This window comes from Lissotriton helveticus (genome assembly GCF_964261635.1).
Source record: "Lissotriton helveticus chromosome 1_1 unlocalized genomic scaffold, aLisHel1.1 SUPER_1_unloc_8, whole genome shotgun sequence".
In the NCBI taxonomy this organism is placed as follows: domain Eukaryota; kingdom Metazoa; phylum Chordata; class Amphibia; order Caudata; family Salamandridae; genus Lissotriton; species Lissotriton helveticus.
Genome location: NW_027611725.1, coordinates 2,741,220 through 2,749,112, shown reverse-complemented (window position 1 = coordinate 2,749,112; position 7,893 = coordinate 2,741,220). Strand labels below are relative to the sequence as shown.

Sequence of the window (7,893 nt, the reverse complement as noted above, 5' to 3'; positions counted from 1 at the left end):
GAGCGGCGAAGAGGAACTGAGCTACTATTAATTTGCCCATGCACTGACAAGTGTCAGCGAACACTTCCTGAAATGCCACGCAATCGGAACGCTGCAGGTAACGCGGGCCGGCAGCACTGCAGGACTGACCCCGTGACTTACCCCTGCTTATTAAAATGTCTCAAGGCTTCACAATTACATTTTAAGTATCCAAGCCATTGGGTAGTGACTCCTCAGGGATACCGCGTGGTGTCAGCCCGGGGTGTGTCCAGTCCCCATACATTGTAAAAAAGTAGAGAGCTGCGAGTAGCAGATCATTGGCACGCCCATGAAACCTAACAGGAACAGCGAGCAACGCGCATTGCCACTCAGTCATGCTGCATTATAGCAGCTGAGGAGGGGCTCTAATACGTGACTACGCATTTCAGTGCGGTGATGGAGACCACCACACTGAAATGCGTTAGCCTAACGCCTGATGCGTTGTACGCGACCGGGCAGGCCATACTCATGCAACTAAACTGAGGTCATGGTCGCGCGCCGGCTCATGTGGCAGACAGAATCACAGCTGTAATGAATAATTTATATTTTGCTCCTGAGTATGTTTGGAAATACAGCAGTCTGCCAGGCTGTGACCTAGACTCTGTTAGCTGACTATAATTATGACGGGTGAGGCATAGGAAATCTGTGTTGGGCCTCTCACATCCTACAAGACTGGACCTGGGTCCCGCGTGGGACAGAGAGATCCGCCTGGCCAGTGATGTTCCTCCTTTGCCTCGATTGATTGCCAGCAACAGCAAAAAGCATAGGGCCCAGTGGGTGTAGTAAGGCTGGTGAAATCTGGAATGACTAATTGCTTTTCTGCAGGTGTAACGTTGTTTTAAGCTCCCTTCGTTTTGTGCCCGTGGAACTCCAGCCCGTCCTCCAACAGGTATCTGAGGCTGTGGCAACATGTCCCTAGTTCAATTTCCTACCTGCCCTGGCCCTTTGGAATTGTTGCTGTCGCCTGGCAACACTAGTACTTTGAAGCTGGTGGAATCCACCTGTTCACAGAGCTCCTCTCACGTCCAGTGTGCCTCCTGATTCGAAACAGAAATCACAGCATTCCGCATATATCCTTATGAATTATACCATTCATGCTGCATGTTTAATACAGAAATAGACAAACATATTTAGCTCCATCATTCGATATCACAGAAATAGCTTTACACCATGGCATGCATTGTGTAATTTAATGGTGAAACCATAGTTGGCCTAACAGCTAGGGCGGTCGACCTCAAATCTGGGGAACCGGGTTCGAGTCTCGGCAATGACATTGAAAATCCTGTGATTCTGGACAAATCACTTAATCTCCCCGTGCCTAACAAAATGATGAATGTGTCCTCATGTAACGCAACTGGTGCTATGTAAAGCGCTCTGATACCTGATACTGGGTCAAGTTTGCGCTATATAAAACTCCCTAAAAAACAGCTATTGCTTATAAATGGTTTTAGGAGTGTTTTAGATATTTTAACTATTTGCAGCATTTAACAGTAGTGTTGTGCCTCTGACTTTACAAGGGCACTAGGTTAGTGCCCTTCCATTTCTGGTGCTTTGCAGCACTTAACGTTTTAATTTCTTGTTGCTCAGATGATTGTAATTTCTGATATTTATATGCTTTCCTCTTCTTCTTCGCTTAATTATGCTGGCCAGAAAGTGTCACTCATAGTCATTGAAATGTCACTCATAGCAATCTGAAACCTCGGCAGCTATGATAAGACATAACCCAAAAACACAGAAAGATTAAAAAAAATCTGTTCCTTTAATTTTCGCTTTGACATATGACTTATGACACACTCTATTTGGTCTGGTGTATAAAGTTGCATGGTACTTTTCTCTATTTACTTTGCTATGTACCATGATGTGCATCTGAAAAACCCGATAAATAAAGAGTTTTAAAAAATAAAATGAAAAAATGAATAGGCTGACTAGTTTAACTGCACCGTTAACAGTATTCTCATATATTTAATGAAATATAAACTGTCACTTCCACTTGACAAGTTCTGTAAATACTCTTTAGTTCTCTGCATCATTCTTTTGAAGATGGTCATATGAAGACAAGCTGTAAATACTTTTTTACAGCAGCAATCAAGGGTGAGACCCTGTACGCGGCCTGTGTGTATCTTAGAATATATTCATTTCTGTGACATCTAAAAACCCAGACATTTCCTGCCACAAAATGCTTATATGTGTATATTCACTCCTGGAGACTGCATGTGATGGTTCTTTAAGTGGCCAGCAGAGGGGGCGCCTCGCCTGATGAGATGAATCCACTGAGCACATTGTGTGAAAGGGAGAAGGGTTTCCGGTTCCAGGTCAGCGGTGGCAGAGACAGTACCAGCAGCAGATGGTGACATCATTTCCGGCCTCTCCCTCTGTGTCCAGCCTGCTGCAGAGGAGGAAGGACACACTGTCGCTCTGTGCAGTTATCTTCAGACCCTCATAGACCCCCCCACCCAGGTAAGATGGGAACAAGCAGTCTGGAGTAGTTTCTGCTGTGAGATGGGGGCTGTGAGGCCTTCCGTGATATATACTACAGCCCATGGGGAAAGATTAACTCATCTAAGAAAGGTTTTATGCTTTTCGGATTCAGATTATCAACACTTGAATATAAAGTTGCATCGAGGTCTCTGGGTATCTTATGAATTGCTTCTTGCCTCGGTGTTTCTCTTCCCATTTGATCTCTGATAGCGAATACAAGATCATGTTTAACCTGTTTTGTCACTCTCTGAATGAGTTCTTTTTGTATTTGCAGCATAAGTAAGGCATCTGCTAACACGGGATTTCTGGTCTATTGCTGTTAATCTAGATCCCAATTCAGGTCGACTAAATCGTTGGTACCTGTCATTGAGTAAAAGGCAATCTACTACTGGGTTAATCAAGAAAGAACTTGCGCCACTCTAAAGAACCACTTACCACTGGAAAAGGTTTAAAAGTTTATTATAAAGCCAAAGCTATCTGGAGATACAAGCACCTCAGAATGAGGTTCAAAAGATATACAGGAATCAATACAAACAAGAATTCTCTATATGCTCTTAGTCGGCAGAAAGATATCACTAAAACAAATTCAAAAAGCATTAAAGTTGCCAACATGGACACAAGCTGTAGCTTATGCGTCATTTACAGAAAGGAAAAGTTCAGGTTAGACTGTCCCTACACTAGACTAAGTGACATCCCTACTTAACAAGATCTTTACCTAAAAAGGTGTCAGCCGTGGTGACTTCCAAAGAAGATCACACACTTCCCTTAGTCTTTGTCTCAAAGTTGAAGTCTTGCAGTTCCCTATCTGCCTACCCATCCGCTCTCTTAGGTTCCTCAGATCATCTGCTCTAACCTCGCCCCGGGGTGCTGTCCCTAATACAAAATCACATTTCCCATAGGAACGCCCCTGGAGACGCCTCTCACGTGGTGTAGATTCTGGCGGCAACTTCCATGCTGGTACTCCTCGGGACCCTTCGTTAAAGTTGACCTTGCTTCCCAGGCTTCTCTCCGGCAAGACGGTACCCCCTAGAAATTCCTGAAGACTCCTACAGGCCTGTGCCAGGCGTCTCTGAACAAAAGTCTATTCATCATTTTCTGATTAAGCCCCCTCGCACCTGGAAAAGACACTTTTTCTCTGTGGGCCCCAAATTCCGGCCTCCGCCATATCTTAGGGTCGTAAAACATTTGAACAGGCTTTACATTCGTGCTCTGTGCGACCTCTCCTTAACGAGCACATGCAGATCAAAGAAGCAACTTTATCTATTCAGGCCTGCTAAAATTACATGAAACGGGCCTCTGCACTATGCACATTTACTTTTCTTTGTTTAAACAGTATTCTAACTAACACACATTACTATAATGTAACACATCTATTTAAAACATTTCAATTCTATGATTAATAATACTTTGCAGTAAAATGACATTAGAATCCAAGTTACTTAAAAGTGTAGCAGCATCTTTCGTTTCTTGTGAAATGCCATGTGGCCTACACATTTCCATAGTTTGCAGAGTTACATTTCTTTTTCACACAGCCCCATAACGTGAGACTCCAACATCATTCTAACATTTCTACAAATCTCTACATTAGTTTTTCACACTGATATATGTATCCCTACTCTAATTAAACAATCATGAATATATTTTCACTCTATAAGTTTGACACTCTTGTATGTTCTATACTAAACTAATATAACGTGCTTGTAAATATGGTGCACTTCTACATTTTTCAGATTTGTGCTCTCTCAATCCCCCTTTGATGACTTACAGTAGTCATCATCATCACAACACCCTCTCTAAAGTATAGAGTATCAAACTGAAGTCGTTGCAACCTTCCCTCGTTTCATCTCCTCTAGAGCCCTCAGACTCCTGTACTGATTCTCCTGCATCGCAGCTAATCTCCTTTCCTGCTCTCGCATGGATCTCTGCAACCTGTTTGCTCTATACCATTTGTACAGCTTCACCAACCCCCACAAAGCGATTACACAAATCACTATTATGATGATAGGTTTCAATATGTACCAAATGATATTCTTTCCCAGGTTGGCAAACCAACCTCCAACTTTACCCATTCCTTGACCTACTTTTTCCCATACTGTTACCTTCGTCAAATCCTCTATTTCATTGTGTATTTCAGTAATGTTTTGAATGTACTTTTCTAGAGGTTTTGAATTGTCTGGAATGTAAGTGCAACACTCCTGGACCTTCAAAGCCTTACAGACTCCGCCCTCTTTGGCTAACAGAACGTCTAGAGCAAGTCGGTTCTGAAGAACCATTGCCCTTATCGATTGCATCTCTCCCTTCACCAGCATTAAAGATCTAGCAGTACTGGCGGATAGTCTATCTACAACTGTTGCCAATCTTCTTATCTTAACATCATTTAGTGCTATCCCTAAAATAGGAAACATAGCACCAAATACATCTCCAACTACCTCCTCAGCGCTTACATCCCTTCTTCTTCTAGTTTGTTTTCCTCTCTTTTTGGTTTCTAAGTCCTCCGCATGGTATATTTTGGGGAAGACAATTGCTAAGTAACATGATCCATACCAATTATCTGGTAGTTTCACGTATGCATTTCTTCCACAGACAAAATACACATTCGGAATCACCTGCATTTCCCTTAGGAAATCTTTGGAGTAATACTCCAATTGGAAAGCATGTTCACAACTGACTTCTCCCACAAACACATTCTCATAATATGTCTGACTTCTGTGTATACACAGCTTTCCCCTTTTCTCTCGGTCTAAAGCTATTGGACCATTGCTACCCTTTCTTTGATGTTCTCTTTCTTCCTGGGTCCAATCTGTTTTCCATTGTCCTGAAGCTTTTAGGATCTTTTGTCTTCTATATCGATCATCCACCTGCCCTATAAACTTTTTCTCAATTTCGGACACTTTACAAGTCAAATTATTTCTTCGGGCATGTGAAGTATCTAATGTTCTCCATGGAAGGAAAAAATTCTGTAACCTGTCCTCACTCTTGTAATAATCCCATTTATTGAGGTGTTTATAATTTGGCACCTCTGGCAATATCGAGTCAAAGTTCGAGAAGTAATACTCAAACCCCTCACGTTCATAAAATATGCTCAGCAACAAACTACATGAAATTCCATAGGTCAATGGAAGATGATGATACCTGATGCCTTCATCTACAGAGGCTGGCAACTGCATGCAGACATAGCAGTTCTTCGCCTCCATGACATCAATGTATTCATAAAGCAATTTGGCATAAGCATTTGTTTTAAAATTCCCCTGCGATTCATCTGCATGTAATCTTTTTATTTCAGCATCTAACAAAGCTTTCTCCTTCGCTGTGTTTTCCCCCTGTTTGCCAGCCGTAGGAGGCTTCTGTGTTGATGCACTTTTTGCTTCCTTTTCTGCTTTCACATCATTTTCATGTCCCACTACATATGATACAGTAACAACTAAAACTATAAGAGAAATCACTACCACTAAAAGTGTGCCTAATATGCATTTTGCCCTGCGGTTCGGGTTGCCAGCCTCCATGGTCTCAAGACAGTGTAGTTCTTTTTTCTTCCACAGTACAAGTCTCTTTTCTTTTGCTTCTTCAATCTTTTGAACTACACCTGGAAGCTGAAAAATCCCCTCCGCAAAAACAGTCTCTGAGTTCTGTAGCAATAAACAACCTTAGTCCTTCTCCATCCTCTAAAATGGAATCCCTAATATCTTTTCTTCTTCTTGGCGCTAGGTTATCTCTCAATCTGTATTTACAAAATTCGTTGCAAAGTCTTTAGTAGTCCGAAATTATGCGTGTTCCAAGAACTTCCACTACTCGCTCGAATATTTCCAAACGAAGAAGGATTCCCTCAAGTATTGAACACCTTGAACAGCAACACGGAAATTCAACTGTCTCCAGGATCAATTTTCTTATTCCGCTCAGAAGAGGAGGATAGACGATGTTGAGTGTCAGCAGCCCTTCGACCTCCACTCCTGGTATCAGCAACTCTACTTCCACTGTTATGAAGGGGTCAGTTCTGGTCAGAGTCACTTCCCTCCGCCTCCCAGTCCTGCGTCCCTCGGACATCGGTAGCGAGGTAGGTCCACTCAGGAGTAGCGTATCTTCTGCGAGGCACCCGCACCCTCCTTGATCTTCTCGGACCTTCCTGTTCTTGTCCTTGTGCACTTTCTTCTGGATCTGAGTCTTCGGATATAGGAGCAAGAGTTTCCTCTCGAGCTGGCTTCAAGCTTGGCCTCCTTTTTCTTTCAGGCCAGGCAGCTGCTCCACGCCTAGTTCTCCTGTTTTTTGTCCGTTCACTCAGTTCTTGATCACTCTGGACTTGTTCTGTCTCTGAGTTGTTTTCACAGCAGCTTTCTCCTTCAGTGGCAACTTCAGTTTCACTGCCGTTTTGTCTTTCTTCTTCTTCTGGATCTGTGACACTCCCAACTTCTTCAGACACCCCCACAGCTTGACTGATCCCCTCCTGTGATTCTTCTTCCACAACTGGATTTTCGTCTGTGAGAGGAGCTGTTTCTTCCAGGGGTGCTGGAACTCTTAGAGTATGGGAAGCGTGGATCCAATTTGGCAGTCCTCCGCACTGCACGTCAGTGTTCGTCGTTAAGATGATCTGGTAGGGTCCTTTCCAGCGCACGTCTAAGCAGTTCTTCCGGACGTGCTTCTTCACCACTATCCAGTCACCTGGACACAGGTCGTGGCATTGATTTCTTGAAGATGGAACTTCGGCGGCCTGTACCTGAAGAGACACAGAATGAATGGCGTCAGACAACCCCTTGCAATAATCCAGGATCAGGTCATCTGTAATGTTCAGTAATGCAGTTGTTGGGACAGTTGGAAGTCTCATTGCCCTCCCCATCAACACCTCGTGTGGAGAGAGACCTGTCCTCCTGTCGGGTGTGCTACGCATGCTCATAAGGACCAAAGGAAGAGCATCAGGCCAACTTAAGGAAGTTGATGAACAAACTTTAGCAATTCGACATTTCAGCGTCCCATTTATCTGCTCCACGATACCTGAAGCCTCTGGTCGATAGCTACAATGCAATTTCTGATCAATGTTCAATGCAGAGCAAAGCATCTTCACAACTTTGCTGTTAAAATGTGTTCCTCTGTCCGATTCCAAAGAGGCAGGCACCCCGAAGCGCGGTATCAACTCTCTAAGCAACAACTTTGCTGCTGTGAGTGTATCGCACCTGCGTGTAGGGTATGCTTCAACCCATCTGGAAAATATGCATACTACCACCAGAACATACCTAAGGCGGTTGACTTTTGGCATTTCAATAAAATCCAATTGCATTCTGTTGAAGGGCCCCCAGACCTCCCAATGTGACTCAGTGTAACTGGTGTTCTTTTCCCTATATTCAACTGCTGGCAAGTAACGCATCGCTTACACACTGCTTCTGCTGCAATCCTAAATTTTGGGCAATA

At 43.5% G+C, this 7,893-nt stretch overlaps 1 pseudogene across 1 annotated transcript in view; it reads left to right on the top strand.

Moving 5' to 3' along the window:
* The first annotated feature begins 2,387 nt into the window (after positions 1 to 2,387).
* Positions 2,388 to 7,893, top strand: part of LOC144806504 (uncharacterized) — a 78,116-nt pseudogene continuing 72,610 nt past the window's right edge. Inside the window, exon 1 of the transcript XR_013605818.1 lies at positions 2,388 to 2,475. The product of XR_013605818.1 is annotated as an uncharacterized LOC144806504 (transcript). The remainder of the gene's footprint in view (positions 2,476 to 7,893) is intronic.